This window comes from Herpailurus yagouaroundi, unplaced genomic scaffold (genome assembly GCF_014898765.1).
Source record: "Herpailurus yagouaroundi ecotype Mexico unplaced genomic scaffold, PumYag 100, whole genome shotgun sequence".
NCBI lineage: Eukaryota > Metazoa > Chordata > Mammalia > Carnivora > Felidae > Herpailurus > Herpailurus yagouaroundi.
The window spans coordinates 28,410,958-28,427,351 of record NW_024412391.1 but is presented as its reverse complement, the minus strand read 5'-3'; the positions used below and the strand labels follow the sequence as shown (position 1 = coordinate 28,427,351).

The 16,394-nt window shown below is 33.2% G+C and overlaps 1 protein-coding gene across 4 annotated transcripts in view; it reads right to left on the bottom strand.

The window, feature by feature from the left end:
* TFEC (transcription factor EC) overlaps window positions 1-16,394 on the bottom strand; it is a 140,859-nt gene that overhangs the window by 110,245 nt on the left and 14,220 nt on the right. Inside the window, exon 1 of one of the 4 annotated variants that reach the window (XM_040472184.1) lies at window positions 12,153-12,228. The exons of the other annotated variants lie outside the window; for them this stretch is intronic. The gene's annotated coding sequence lies outside the window, so the exon portion shown is untranslated. Of the gene's footprint in view, window positions 1-12,152; window positions 12,229-16,394 lie in introns of those variants that run through there. 4 annotated transcript variants of the gene reach the window in all.

Genomic DNA, 16,394 nt, shown 5'->3' with positions numbered 1-16,394 from the left:
AAAATGATAATACTAAGTATGATGAAAATATATGAAATTTTAAATAATCATGCATTAATTAGTTTTAGACTGATATTTGCAATTATAATATTTCAATTACATCATGGTGTCTATTTTCTAAAATTGAAATTAGTTGTACTAACTAAATAAGGTAAATTAATAACTACAATGATAACTTCCTCTAGAGACTTAGGAGTGATCAGCAAAGAAAGATATTTTTCAAGTATCCAAGTGCAAAAAATAAAATTTACCCTGTCTTATTGAATATCCACACAAAATTAAATAACAAAGGACAAATCTTTAAAATATTTCCATATCTTGTGCACAAAAATATAAGCTGTTATTAAAACATATCCATATATGAAACAAATTTGGCTTACTAAATTAGAACAATTCAGAACACTTGTCTTAGAAATTTCCTGAGAAACTTTCCACTTTTTCCCTTATTAGGATCTAAAGTAAATAAAAAGAATCAAAACTTCTGCCAACTGTATAATTAAAAAATATAAGAAAGAATCCAGAGTTACATGCTTGGAGAGCCAAAATCCTTGGTGTCTTTATGTGTCATGTGCCAATAACTTAGTTTCATTTAAGATAATACAGGGAACATAAACCTTCACCACAGCTTCACACATCATTCAAATGGAAATATACATACCTGCCCACACCAACCATATTCCAGCATTGTAGTGTTGAAAATATAAGGCTTTCAAGATTCTGAATATGTGTCTAAATGCTGTTGATTCATTCAGAAAGAATCTGCTATTTTCTCTTCTCAAGGAGTGGTTACCAAACACAACTTCTTACTTTGCCATCAACACTGCCACAATGCAAGCTTTGTTGTAATGTTGTAGTCTTACAGCTAAAAACCTGTTGATAATGAACCTGAACCCATTATTTTGAGTCAATGAATTGAAAGAAATAGGGCAAAGAATGAAAGCCACAGGGCCAATTACGAGCATTCTTTGATGTATTACTTGCTAGCACCCACCATATCACTTTGTGTCTTTGTCTTGATCCCCTCTGTTACTCATTAATTATTCTCGAAGGGTTAAAGTTCAGAGAGCTAATTGCACAAACCGTCTTTCTTGGTAGGGATTCTCCCTACTCTGACACTTTCCCCAACTGTGCCCAACCACCTTGTATTATGCCAATTAACCCAATTCTTGGCATTTTTGCTTGTCCTTCCAGCATCTTTTCAAATTTTGCCTAAAATATTTTCACTAGGTTGCCTACACAATAAACCAAGGCAACTTTAAGATGTGATTAAAGCTTTACTTCATGATAATATCTTTCCTGAACTTCTAAAGATAGTACAGTTAAATTTTCTTCTGTACTAATTATGTCATAAGCACAATATTATTTATAACAAATAAAATTATTTTAACCGGTCAGTTGCTGAACATTTAATAATATTAAATTATTCTTCCATTCTCCTACACTGAGCCATAGCCCATGTTAATAAAAATGACTTTTTTACCCTTTTGTCAGCTAAGATCTGAAATGAGAAGATTCAGTTTTTATATGGTATGTTAGTAAGGTTTCTATAATATATGAACTAAATTGTAGCCCAATAGTATCAGGGATATTTAATGGAATCAACTGGTGAGTCTCCAGACTTTCTGGAAATTTTCAATACTTGGCCATTATTATATTTCTGAAGTACAATTCCAAAAATAAATAATCATGCCTCACAGTGCTTCCTGGGATGTATAAGGTATATCATGCCTAATACTTCCTTGTGTTTTTAAAAGATCATGGGGCGCCTGGGTGGCGCAGTCGGTTAAGCGTCCGACTTCAGCCAGGTCGCGATCTCGCGGTCAGTGGGTTCGAGCCCCGCGTCAGGCTCTGGGCTGATGGCTCGGAGCCTGGAGCCTGTTTCCGATTCTGTGTCTCCCTCTCTCTCTGCCCCTCCCCCGTTCATGCTCTGTCTCTCTCTGTCCCAAAAATAAATAAAAGTTGAAAAAAAAAATTTTTTTAAAAAAAAGATCTTCAAGAATCCATTGCTTTCAATATATTTCAGTTTTAAGAAGCATTTGACAGTTGTTTGAAAGTATCTACATCAAGAGTTTTCCAATAATTAAGTACTTGACTTCTTTTCAGTTATTGCAGTTGTGCTTTCATTGATTAGTAACTATTGAGCAGCTACTAAATATCAAGCATTCTCTGGCTGCTGTGGATAGAGGGTGAATTAATCATCCAGGGTCTCTGCCTTCACAGAAGCTTAGTCTAATGGTGTTGTCAAAAGATCAACACATAACCTCTAGTATAAATTCTAATAAACAGAGGCTAACCTGAAGAAGGAAGAGACTCATTAACAAACAGGATCATTAACTTCAAGAAGAAAGAGAAGGCAGGCATACAAAGAGTAGGGCAGAAGGAACAGCATATGCAAAAACTCCTCATAGGAAGTAAGCCTGGATGATTTGAGGAACTGATATAAGCCCAGTTTGCAGTATAGGGAGAGGGAAAGAATGGCTTAAAACTAGATGAAGAAGATAACAACCACATCACACAGGGTGTTTTAGAATGTGGCTGATTTTTGCACTACTGAGAAGAATACACCAAAGAGGTTTAAAATCAGAGAGAAATGAAACCAGGGATCAGTTTCTAAGTAGAAATTTCATAAATCTTCTAATTACTACTGTGGTAGAGAGAGTTTTTTGCATATGCTGATGAAACTTTACTTAAAAGTCTAATTATAGAACTACTTTGACCACGTGGAATGCATTTATTACTCTCTATTAAGCAGACGATAGAATGCTATACTCCACAAAGTAATTATATCAAAGGAACAGGCCCATAACTTCTTGGTTTAAATAAAAAATGTGTTTCAAATCCCAAAGTATGTCATTGTTGAATAAGATTTTTTAAAAGTTTGTTTATAGATTTCATTAAATGTCACAAGAATAAAATAAACCCAAGATGAAGCTAAAATGAAATAATTAGTTCCAGTGAAGTTAGACCAATCATTCATTCAAAGTTACATAGATATCACCTTTAGCTGAAACTGTGTATTAAATGTATTTGGTTAGTTCATTCACAGTGTTATCGATGACAGAACTTTTCAGATTGCCCTTTGGTTAAGCTAACACAAAAATAACCAACCATGATTCCAAAGTTATTAAATGTATCCTTTTAACCTCTCTTTCATAAGATGCTCTAACATTAACATTCAGATGGCAAAAATAGTCCCATGAATTAATTGACTCTTACATAACATCTGCAAAAATACATCTTGCAAAGCCTGTAGCTTGCCTATTCCTCATTTTTAGAATGACAATTATTCTTTTTTAAATTTAACTTCTTTCACACATGATTTATTAAGATATTAAGCTATTTTCCTTAATAAAAATTAAAGGTAAGTGATAGTTTAAAAAAGTAGCTTGATTCTAATAATTTTCCTCTCTTAACTCAAATTCCACCATTAATGAGGAGTGCTCTGGATTGATGTTAGCCCCCTGCCCAAGGATTCAAAAGACTTATTTGCTTTATCACAATCCCCTTCATTCCCCCAGCCCAGTTTGTCAAACTAAATATTTATCTGTCTCTATTTCTAGCTATCAAATAATGGGCACTTTCCTAAAATAATGACACTATATTGAGGACCAGCGAATCTGAGAAGAGCCACTCCAAATGACCATTCAATTGTTCTTGTACTAATTTTTTAGAATCTTGAATATTTCTTTACCATTACTTGCCCCACTGTTTCCCAAAGTATAATGCTCCAAGATACGGCATTTCTCTCAATGAATTGTTTATTTTGCACCAAATGCAAAGTGGCACTATACTTTGAGACAGTTGGATCTTACTGTTAGGAATCAGATCCTAGAATAATGGTTACTTGGCATTTAACAGGAAAGAGAAAAAGTAGAATGTTCTGCCATTCATGATTTTAAACTTCCCTCCCTTATCTGTGCTACTAGTAAACTGCTTGCACTAAAACAGAATGGAAATTACACAATTATGTAATTTCTGCTCCCACATTTGTTTCACCATACCTCACAAAATTATTCTTCTAAAATAGTCCCTTCTGGATCTATAGGTGAGATAGTTCTAAATCTGCCAAATTTGTCAAAGTTGCGAAGTGACATCCTTAAAGCAGCAACAGTAATAAGTGAGATGTTTTCCTTTGGTAAATTTATTAACTCTCTGACTTAATCTGCCACTATCTGGACTGTTACTGGGACTTTTATGGCAAAATTGTTTGAAACATGACCCACAATTAGTTGGAGGTCAAGGAATAAAAGATATCTCAGCCAATATTAAAAACTTCCAACTAAGCTCACATGCCACCAATTCACAAACTTGGGTCCAAAACTTTATTCCAAAGAAACTCTGCTTAAAATACATCTATTTTGAATACATGATATTAAAAATGGTGTTAAATATTTTACTAGACCATTTCATAGATTCAACAAAATTATTTCTCTTTCAAGAAAGTGTTTCAGGTGAAAATTAAAAAATAAAATTTGCTGCATTTAATATTTGGGTTCCTAAAACATGTAACCTACCAAAATAGAATGTCTAGGATACTAGGAGATATTGGCTAGTATTGCCTGGGATATATCTGCCTTACTTTCCATATCTAAATTGAAAATGTATATAATAAAAGACCATCATTTTATATTCCTTTACTACTTCTCCAAAGCACATAAGGTTTTGACACAAGAGCTATAAGATTGCTCACAAATTGAACTTCAAATATTATCAGATATATCTCCTTTTCTACAAATTCTGTACTCAGCAAATTGGAATGCTACCTTGCACTGTTTATCTTTTGTTAACATCACCCTTTATAATCTAGTAATGGTTTCAGTGGTGGGTAAGGTAGAAAGTATCTTTGAGAACAATTTAAGTTTCTTCCCAATGAAAGAAAAAAATAACCTTTCAGTATTCATGAAAAAAAGATTTTCCAACTTGTAATTAAATGCCTCCAGTAACAGGAATTCCAAACCCATTCTGCTGTCGGATCAATCTAGTAGCTTAAGTGTTTATTTTTTATCTTAAACTGTAAATCACCACATTCTAACTCCTACCTGTTAATTTCTGTAGGTCATTCTTCTTTCTGGAATAACGTGGACTAAGATTATTTCTCCATATAACAATCCTTCAGAAAATACTATCACAATTCCCTGAAATCCAGTCTCTGAGATAAACATGTAACATACTTCTTCATCCTTCTTTGTATGACTTTGTTGTCAAGCTCTTCATGATCTCTCACATTTCAGAGCTCTTACACCTGCTGTTCCTTCTACTTGGACCACAATTTCCTGACCCCTTACTAATCCAGGCTATCTGTTTCTCATTCATTCATCAGATCTTAACCTAGGAGTAACTTTCTTCCAGGAGCTTTCTCTAAACACTCAAAGAATGGGTTAGATAACCACACCCCTCCACCTTTAGTGTTGCTATAGAAATGTGTGCTGACCCACTATGGGACATTTCATAGTGTGTTGTAATTCTACTTATTTTTCCTCTGTGTTTCCAATTTGACTGACAGCTCTCTTTAAACAGGAACTCCCTTAATCACTGATACATCTCCAAAACTGAGCACATAGTAGAAGTCAGCTAAATATTTGTGAAATAATTGGAAAACCAAAGAATGTGGCAAGATGATGAACATCTGTGTTCCTCAGTTTATTTATACATAAAATGCAAAAGAGAATGGTATCCACCTCTTGAGGTTACTATAAATATCAACTGATGGGGCGCCTAGGTGGCTCAGTCGGTTAAGCATCTGACCTTGGCTCAGGTCATGATCTCACAGTTCATGGGTTTGAGTCCCAAGTCAGGCTCTGTGCTGACAGCTCAGATCCTGGAGACTGCTTTGGATTCTGTGTCTCCTCTCTCTCTGCCCCTCCACTGCTCATGATCTCTCTCTCTCTGTCTCTCAAAAATGAATAAACGTTAAAAAAAGTTTTTTTAAATATCAACTTACTCAGTATATATGAAAATCTAGAAAAGTCCTTAGTATATAGGAAGGTTTCAATAAACTTGATCATTATTTTTTGTGTCAACTAAAACCCTTACTTTTTCACATAAGCTAATGTTAAACTATGTCTATGCAATTTTGTACTTACAGTGTTGATTTTTTAAATATAAGTGAAGAGTTTAACATTTATATTTATTACTTTTCAATTGTTCCAGATAGCTGGAACAATTTATTGCTTGTCAATTGTTCCAGATAACTGAAATATATATCCATTTAACATCACCATCAAGGATATAAATAATAGACATACATATATATGTATATATAGTGTATGTATATATAATATATAAGCTTTGTATGTATGAAGTGTATATATATATATATATACATATTATACATATACATACACAAAAACAGAGACAGAGAGACAGAGGTGGGTGTGGGAAGACAGGGACAAAACAGGACATATAGAGAGGGAAATGTATTAATTAAATACAAGAACTTTGGACATAATCAATCATGGGTCCAAGTATCAGTTCTTTTACGTAATGATTGTACAAATTTGAAAAAGTTGTTCACTGTCTTATATTTTAATCTTTTCATGTATATTAACCTGTGGAATCTAAAAAGCAAAACAAACAGACTCAAATACAGCGAACTGGTGGTTGCCAATGGGGACATGAATGAGGGGATAATTGAATTAAATAAAGGGTATTAAAATGTATAGACTTCCAGTTATAAAAAAAAGTAAGTCACAGAGATTAAAAGTACAGCATAGGAAATATAGTCAATAATATTATAATAACACTATAGTTGGTGACTACACTTATAATGGTGAGCACTGAGCAGTGTATAGAATTGTTGAATAAATATGTTGTACACCTGAAAGTAATATAACATTGTATATTTTTTAAAAATCTCTTCATCTATAAATATTTCGCCAACTATAAATTCACCACAATGCATTGTCACTAAGTCAATATTTCACTATAACGTTGGCATGTATTTGCTTAAATCTATAGTAACTGGAAACAATATCTATCTTATGACCTATAATTACTCCATATTATTTATCATAAGAAACATTTGATGAATAATGAGCATAATGCTTGGACCTGAAAATATGGTGCATAAAAAATAGTAAAGAACTAACAATGAAAAAGTGGAAATAGACCAGATCATTTAAGGCCTTGAATGTAAGGATGAAGAGTATATATTTAATTGGAAAAGTAGCCAATGAATGCTTTTTAGTGCAAGAATGACACAAGTGGAGCTCTACTTCAGAAATGTAATGTGTTAGAATATGCAAAATGATGGGAAGGGGTTGACCCTTGAGCAAGAGGACTATTTAAAAATTTTTACAGTGGCATGAGCAAGAGGTTAGCCAAAAGTGCTTACTGAATGACCATGATGCACAAATAATCATTGGCACTGATGGGGGTACAATGATGAAATATTCAATAGTCTCATAGGCTAAAAAACATAAATAAGTGAATTAAAATATATAAATATATATTTTTAAACTCTGATAAAGGTAGCTATGACTAGTCCTAAAACATAAATTTGAATAATGATTTAGGAAAAGAGATATTAATTCCCACTGAGGGTGGAAAGACTAAGAAAATTATCTCTGAGGAAGGATCATTGAAGTTGGGCCTTAAGAACAGGTAGATGTCAATCATTAGCTATGGGAGTAAAATGTACACAAATAGGAAAATTTGAAGAAGCTGATTTTAAAATAAAGGATAAATTCTGTCCTTCTGCCAGTATCCCTGGAACTTCTCCTCTGTCCAGAAGCCAAGGGTGTCAAAGTTTGAGAAGAGGTCCCCAACCACAGAGATCCAGCATGACTTCTCCCAGATACAAACTGACAGCTGCTACCTAGGATATTGGTCTCTAGGTGAGGTCTTACCAGTGGGGTGAAAGTAGGAAATACTAGAATTTTACTATTGCTTATTTTTTCACAAATACAAAACTATTTTTATCAGAAAATATATTAGTACAATATCATGAGTATAAATTTCTAAATGTAATAGGCATACATAATTTGCAGGTGCTCAAAAATGTTTTACCAATAGAATCATGCCATGTTAAAAACTGGAGAAGCTGTTCTGGAGATCTAAACTAGAATCAAGAGTGATATCTTTTCTGAAATCTCATGGTTAGACTACACAGAACTTTTAATTGTTGAAAACTTATTAAATAATGTAAGATCCTAAAAAGCAAATATTGTGTAAATGGTGAAATAAGTTGTTGTTGTCTTTCACATAAAAATTTAGGATTTTTCCCCAATTAGGTCATCACAAATAGATTTTTAATATAAACAATTCATAAACATTTATAGTATCACTGCCATTAAAAATTCATCATTCTTTATTTATAAAATCTTCCTATGGGAGAATAAGAACAGAGACTCAAGACCCTACATAAACAAAGATATTGGCTTTCAATAAATATCAAAATTAGGTTGCACTCTAAACATTTTAGACATGAAATTTTGAAATAATAATAAATAAGAACTAATCACTTAACCCAATTTACAAAATCATCCAAAATTGAAACTGTGCCAAGTTCCAAACTGCTCTTTTTATAAACATGTGCCTGTTTTAGATGCGTAGAGAAAAAATTGTCCAGTTGGAAAGAACATTCATAACTACGCTGAAAAAAAAAAAGAAAAAAAAAAGCAATTGGACACATTTATTCATACCCTTAACCATTAAGCTAAACTGGTCCAAATGAATTTCTAAAACAAAATAGCTTCTAGACTAGAATCTTGATGCCAACTTTAGCCTGGAGCAGATTTTTTTATTGACGGTGTTTGCTCTGGAAAGTGGTATTTTAATGGAAACACTGTAAAACCTCAATCTCCAGTAGAGCTACTGGATGCCCCATAAAGAAATATTTAAACTCCTAAACACAGGGGCCCCCTTTTTTTTTTAACCGGCTAATTGTCCTTTCAGAGATCAGATCTCATCCCAATGTCTCCAATGAATTGCCCTGTGAATTCAGAAAGCATTCTTTCACATTGCCCTAAGGTTCAAGTGGAAAGAATAAATGGCAGAAGTTAGGCGTTACTGTTTGGTTCTTATATTTTTCTTTTCTTAATGGTAGTTACAACTTGAACTTCACCCAACTGACAAAGCCTGAAGACTCCATTCAATTAGCTTTAATAGGATTAAAACACTGCCTTGGAACTGCAAATTTAAACAGACAAAAATCTTGACAAATACATCTTCCATGTATCTTATCATTTCTAAAATAAATATGTTACCTGAAGCAAAATAAGCATAATCAGGTGTTTTAGCATTTTATTTTTCAACTAAAGAATTATTTCCTATTATGGTAAAGTTTTAAAACCCTTAAAAAGAAAGATTGATATGTGTGTGTATAAATTAAAGTTTACTCAATATACATTCTTCCTTGATAGTATTCTTCTAATTGACTTCAAATCAGGGCCATGACTGAAGGAGAGACTCACCACATTAATAAATTTAATTAATTTGTTTAAGTTGGAAAATCTCCACCAAAAACACAAGATAGATGTCTGTGATCATCACTACTGCTCCCTTACGGCAGCCCACCCTCACTTTTTTTTTTTAATGTAGAAAATATAGGTCACCTCAGAAGTCAGTGAGTAATTGTCAGATTACTCTAATTGTCAGATCTCTAATCTTGTGTCCAAAAAGTATACTATAGAATGAATATGATCATTACCAGAAAGCCAGTCAATGTCTTTTGGCTCTACAACAACAAAACAAGTTGAATTAATAAACAGCTCCAACAAATGCCCTTACAGAAATTTAAGCCTTTCCTAAAATAGAATAGATTAACCATTCCTAGCAAAGGTAAAAGAATTTGCATTCCTTTCATTGGCTCCTGTATTCAACCAACTAACATTTACAGAGTATCTATTGAGTTAACACATCAGCAGACTGAATACTTTGAAGTTTCAAAGAAAGCAGTGGTCTTGGGCCTTGTCCTCAAGGGAAAGTTTCCTAGTAAGAGGCAAGACGTGACATCCATGAAACCATGGTAAGACACATGAAGTCTGCAGTGTCGTCTACAGAAGTATATGCTTGAAAAGCGGAAAGTAGAAAAACCTACAGGTACAGCTCATAGATGAGGCCATCATTTTTGTGTTTAAAGCAAAAACAAATTTCCCAGGGACACACAATGAGGAAGAGAGATTATAAAGACACAGGGCAACAAAATGGGCAAGATAGGGCTTTAGGACAAAAAAACTAAAAATGCAGAATTTGAGGTTTTAAATTCTAAAGATTAACTTTACCTAATTTACAATATAATATATGACTTACCCTGTTAGATAGTTTTAGATGGAATTTGCTCTTGTTTTGCATTTTTTTTGTTTCATTTTATTATTTTGTCATTGTGCTCTTACCAAATGCATATTGCCTTTGTAACTTCAAGGCCCATACTTTTTTTTCTCACATCTGTTTATGGCTAAAATAATCTCTTGCTTTTTATAGAAATATTTCTGCTTCCTTTCCAACTATATGACTTCATTGATTTCTGATGCCTTGGTAGTGAAAAAAGAGGATGTTAGAAAAATATATTCATAGGTGGATATACCTTAGAGAAAATGCAAGCTTTAAAAGTTTGTATAGAGGGGCGCCTGGGTGGCGCAGTCGGTTAAGCGTCCGACTTCAGCCAGGTCACGATCTCGCAGTCCGTGAGTTCGAGCCCCACGTCAGGCTCTGGACTGATGGCTCAGAGCCTGGAGCCTGTTTCTGATTCTGTGTCTCCCTCTCTCTCTGCCCCTCCCCCGTTCATGCTCTGTCTCTCTCTGTCCCAAAAATAAATAAACGTTGGAAAAAAAAAAAAAAAGTTTGTATAGATATAACCCCCCCTAGAAAAAAATCAGTATCAGAAATTTGGTTATGTTCACTTTTCTTGTATTCCTGAGATAGAACTTTTTAAAGGCAGTTTGCAAAAACATTGTACATAGGGTTTTGTTGTTGTTTTGTTTCATTTTCTATTTTTCTCCAGGCTGTACAAATTGATAGACTTTATTATAAAAGTGAGTTGAGTTTATAAAAACAAACACCACAAGAACGCTTTAAAAGCATTAGGGACAAATATCAAAACCACTGAGACAGGTTGAAGACCAAGAAAATAATATATAAGGTACTTTTAATACATTAAGAAGGTAGAAAAGGACATAAATAATCTTGATTTCTGAGTGTGAAATCATAAACACTACAAAGAATTTGCCCCTAGCATCTGGTAACCTGAAAAGTTTTATAAAAATCAGAACTAGTTTGAAGTCAGGTGGGTAAGACCAACTGCTGTTAATATGATTACTTTTTCTCATTATGCCTAGGTCTAGACTAGACTTCAGGTTTTAGCTTCCCATAAGCACTAACACATAATAACAAAAGTATTTAAAAATTAAAAATTAGAGTACAGTTTTTGTTGGAACATAGTACCTTTACAGATTACCAAACTTGTGTTTGGTTTTCCTCTACTCTTATTTTTTTATTCTGTGGTCAATCTACTGTTCATTATTACAATAGCACAGTATTATAGAATGAGCTCACCACACCTAACCTTTATGCTGTAAATTGAAGTTAAATTGCTAACTCCCATCAGATGCTAATTAAACTATCACTGATTTTATGTAGCACATTGTGCTTTAAATACATATGGCTGAGATACCCAGCAGATGAATTGCTACTTATAGATACTAATAATGAGGATGTTGGTTATTTTTTCAACTTTAATTAACAGGTGTAATACCCACTTGCAAAGATATCATTAAAATGGTATCCAAGATTTACAGAATTTATAATACAGAGTTTGTTACTTATTCCTTTTAGAGTTTGACCTTTTCAAAATGCTGTCTAATATTTGGCCATAAAACCACTGAATTTTCAAAACTTTGTTGCCTTAGCTCACCTTAAAACCTACTTTCTCTATGAAGTGCTTCTGCTTTATTGAAAATGGAAAACATTTCACTCATGCTACTATACCAACTGCAAAAACAAAACTAAAGTAAATGTGTGACTTCTGGTTTCTGGTCCAGAATGTAAAGAGCTTAAAAGTAGCTACTTCATCCTACAATCAAGTTAAAAACTAAACAAACTAAAAACTCAACAACTCTTCTGAGATCTGTCAGAATAGTGAGGTCACAGGGAAAATTGTTGCCCCCTTCCAAACTGGAGAGACAGACAAACAGATACAGAGAATCACAACTTACCCAAGCAGAAATCCAGAAGCAGAAAACTTCTTGGGAACCAGTAGCATGGGAGGAAAACCTAAACTGTAATGATAAATTGCTGGAGGCCCAGTGAGGACAAGACTAAGAGTTAAGAGATCTAGAAGTACCCAGACATATGGAGCCTCCCACTTTTATCAGTTTTATCTCCAGGAGTTCTACCAGGCTCTCACAATGAATAATCAGAGAAAAATTCCCTTCTATTTCTAACAAAAGGTAGGGGAAAATAACCATTTGAAATACACCAGAGCACTGTTTTTCTTAACAAGACCTTCTCTCAGGAGAAACTATTTTACCAGATCCTACCCTACTTGGGAAATGGAAATACCCAATGTCAGCCCCATGTAGACATCTTGTCCCACCTATGGTATGGGAAAATGGGAATTGAGAAGGTGTGAAGTTCACAGTCCAAAGGCATGGATGGGCTCACCGAAAGACTGGGACCTAATCAGGATTATAGAATGTTTCCCTTCCCCCCCTATAACTTACCAGTATATTTCTAAAGGCCTATTTATAGCAGCTTCTTTCACCCAATACATCATGTCCACTTTTCAACAAAAAGATTACAAGGCATACTAAAAGGCAAAAAACCCCACAGTTTGAGGAGAGTAACATATAACACCTGAGTCAGATATGGCACGGATGATTAACATGCTAAGGGGTTTAGTAGAAAAAGTATACAACATGCAAGAACAGATGACTAACATAATCTTAAAATAGAATTAGAAAGAAATGCTAAAGATCAAAAATACTGTTACAGTAGTGAGGAATACCTTTGACAGACTCATTGATAGACCGGACGTGACTGAGGAAAGAAATTCCGAGTTTAATGATATGACAATTAGAAAATTTCAAAGCTGAAAAGGAAAGAGAAAAAGATTGGAAAAGGCAGAACAGAATATTAAAGAACTGTGGGACAACTACATGAGATATAACATACACGTAATGGGAACACCAGAAGAAGGCAGAGAGAGAGGAACAGAAGAAATATTTGAAGCAATAATGACTGAGAATTTCCCCCAAATCAATGTCAGACACCAAACCATAGATCCAGGAAGCTTAGAGAACACCAAACAGGGAAATGCTTCAAAGATTACACTAGGCATATTATATTCAAACTTTAAAAACCCAAAGATAAAGAAAAAATGTTGAAAGAGGCCACAACAGGGGAAAAAAAAAACACCTTATCTATCCAAGGGCAAAAGCAAACATGCAAACAGAAAGAGAGTAGAGTGAAATATTTAAAGTGTTGAAAGAAAAAAACAACAACCTAGCAACCTGCAAAATTATCCTTGAAAATTGAGGAAAAATAAAGACTATTTCGAACAAGCAGAAAATAAAGGAATTTGTTGCCAGTAGACCTGTCTTAAAAGAATTATTAATAGAAGTTCTTTAGAGAGAAAGAAAATGATACTTGGATCTACATAAAGAAAGGAAAAGCATAGGAGAATAAATAAGTGAAGATAAAATAAAAGATTGTAGTTTTCTTATTCTTAATTGATCTAACAGAAAAAGTTTATTCAGAATAATAGTAGCAATGAACTTGATTATGTACACTTGTGTGTGTGTGTGTGTGTGTGTGTGAGAGAGAGAGAGAGAGAGAGAGAGAGAATGCTTATGTACAAGTGAAATGGATGACAGCAATCATAAAAGAACAAAAGGGAGAAAATTAAGATTATTTTGTTATTATAAAGTACATTCCCTATCATGAAGTGATATAGTGGTATTTCAAAGTGGACTTGGATTTGTTGTTAAAGTATATTGTAAACTCTAGGGAAAATAATAAAAAAGTTTTTTATTATATAATGGATATGCTAAGAAGAGAAAATGGAATCACACAAAAAGTTTAGTGAAAACTACAAAATGCAGAAGAAGAGTGGAAGAAAAAGATAGAAACAAAGAACAAGGAAAACAAAGAGAAAACAGTACCAAATATGGTAGATACTAATCCAACTATATCAGTAATCATTTTGAATATCAGTGGTCTATATGTACCAATCAAAAGAGATTGTCAGAGTAGATCAAAGAACAATACCCAACTACATGTTGTTTACAAGAAACTCACTTTAAATACAAAGATTATAATTATATACATATATTTATGTATTATGTAATATATGGATTAAAAGTAAATGAAAGACAAAAAATATAAGATATACCATACTAACACTAATTAACAGAAAGTAGGAATAGCTACATCAATTTCAGACATAGTACATCTATGAGCAAAGAAAATTATCAGGGATAAAGAGAGCCATTACATAATGATAAGGAGGTCAATTCTATAAGAAAACATAATAATCCTTAATATGTATGGATTTAACTATAGAATACATGAAATAAGATGTGATACAATTTCAAGGAGAAATAGATGAATCCACTATTAGACTTGGAGACTTCAACACCTATATATCAAAAATGGACAGATGCAGCAGGCAGAAAATAACTAAGGACACACTTGAATTCAATATCATTCATCAACTGGATATAATTGACATCTATAGGCTACTTCATCCAAAAATAACAAAATGCATATTTTTAAAGTTCTTATGGAATATTCACCAACATAGACCACACTCTGAACCATAAAACACATCTTAATAAATTTAAAAGAATAGAAATCATATATTGTATGCCCTCAGACCACAGATTTAGACTAGAAATCAATAATAGAAGACAGCATGAAATCTCAAAATATTTAGAGATTCAACATACTTGTAAATAACAATAGGTGAAAGAAAAAAAATCAATAGAAATTTAAAAATATTTTGAACTAAATGAAAATTAACATACAACAAATGAAATGAAAATTAAGTGCTTAGAGGGATATTTATAGCACTGCATTCATATATTAGAAAAGAAGAAAGATCTAAAAGCAGTAATCTAAGGTTCCACATTAGGAAATTAGAAAAAGAAGACAAAATTAAATCCAAAGTAAACAAAAGAAAACAAATAATAAAAATTAAATCAGAAATCAATGAACTTTAAAACAAGAAATTAATACAGAAAAACAAAACCAAAATCTTGCTCTTTGAAAGTATCGATAAAATCAATAAACCTCTAGTGAAACTAAGAATAAAAGAAAGAAGACACAAATTATCGATATCAAAAATGAAAGAGGGATGTTACTACAGATCCCAAGGACATTAAAAAGACAATAAAGAATATTATAAACAACTCTATCCTCACATTTGCTAAAATTCATACAAGAACTAGACAATCTGAAGAGACCTGTACCTATTAAAGTAATTGAATCAATAATTAATAGCCTTTCAAAACAGAAAGGACTAGGCCCAGATAGACTCACAGGTGAATTCTACCAAATATTTAAGGAAGAAATTATCCCAATTCTCTATAATATCTTCCAGAAGACAGAAGCAGAAGGAATATATCCTAACTTATTCTATAAGGCCAGCATTACCCAGACAAAGACATTACAAGGAAAGAAAACTACACACCAAGATTTCTCATGAACATAGATGCAAAAATCTTCAATAAATTGTAGTATTAGCAAATTGCCTCCAACAATGTATAAAAACAATTATACACCATGACCAACTGGGATTTAACCCAGGTATGCAAGACTGGTTCTACACTTAAAAATCAATTAATATAATCCATTACTTCAACAGGCTAAAGAAGAAAAAAAATCACATAATCATATCAATAGATACAGAAAAGCATTTGACAAAATCCAACACCCATTCATGGTAAAAACTCTCAGCAAAGTAGAAATAGAGGAGAACTTCCTCAACTTGATAAAAAATATCTACAAAAATTCCAACATCTAATATTAAACTGAACTGTGTGAAACAAAGCTTTCTCACTAAGGTCAAGAACAAAGCAAAGAGGGTCACCTGGGTGGCTTAGTCAGTTGAATGACCCACTCTTGATTTTGGCTCAGGTCATGATCCAAGGATTGTGGGATCAAGACCTGCATTGGGCTCCACACTGAGCATGGAGCCTGCTTGGGATTCTCTCTCTCTCTCTCTTTGCTCCTTTCCCCCTCTACCCTTCTTCTTCTCTCCTCCTCTCCTCCCTTGTTAGCTTTCTCTCTCTCTCTCTCAAAATAAATAAATAAACATTAAAAGAAGGCAAAGAAAAGAACAAAGATATTGCCTCTCACCAATGCCTTCCAGCATCTTCTTAAAAGTCCTAATGCAATAAAACAAAGCAAAACAAAGAGGTAATAAAATATACATAGTGGAAAGGAAGAAATAAAAC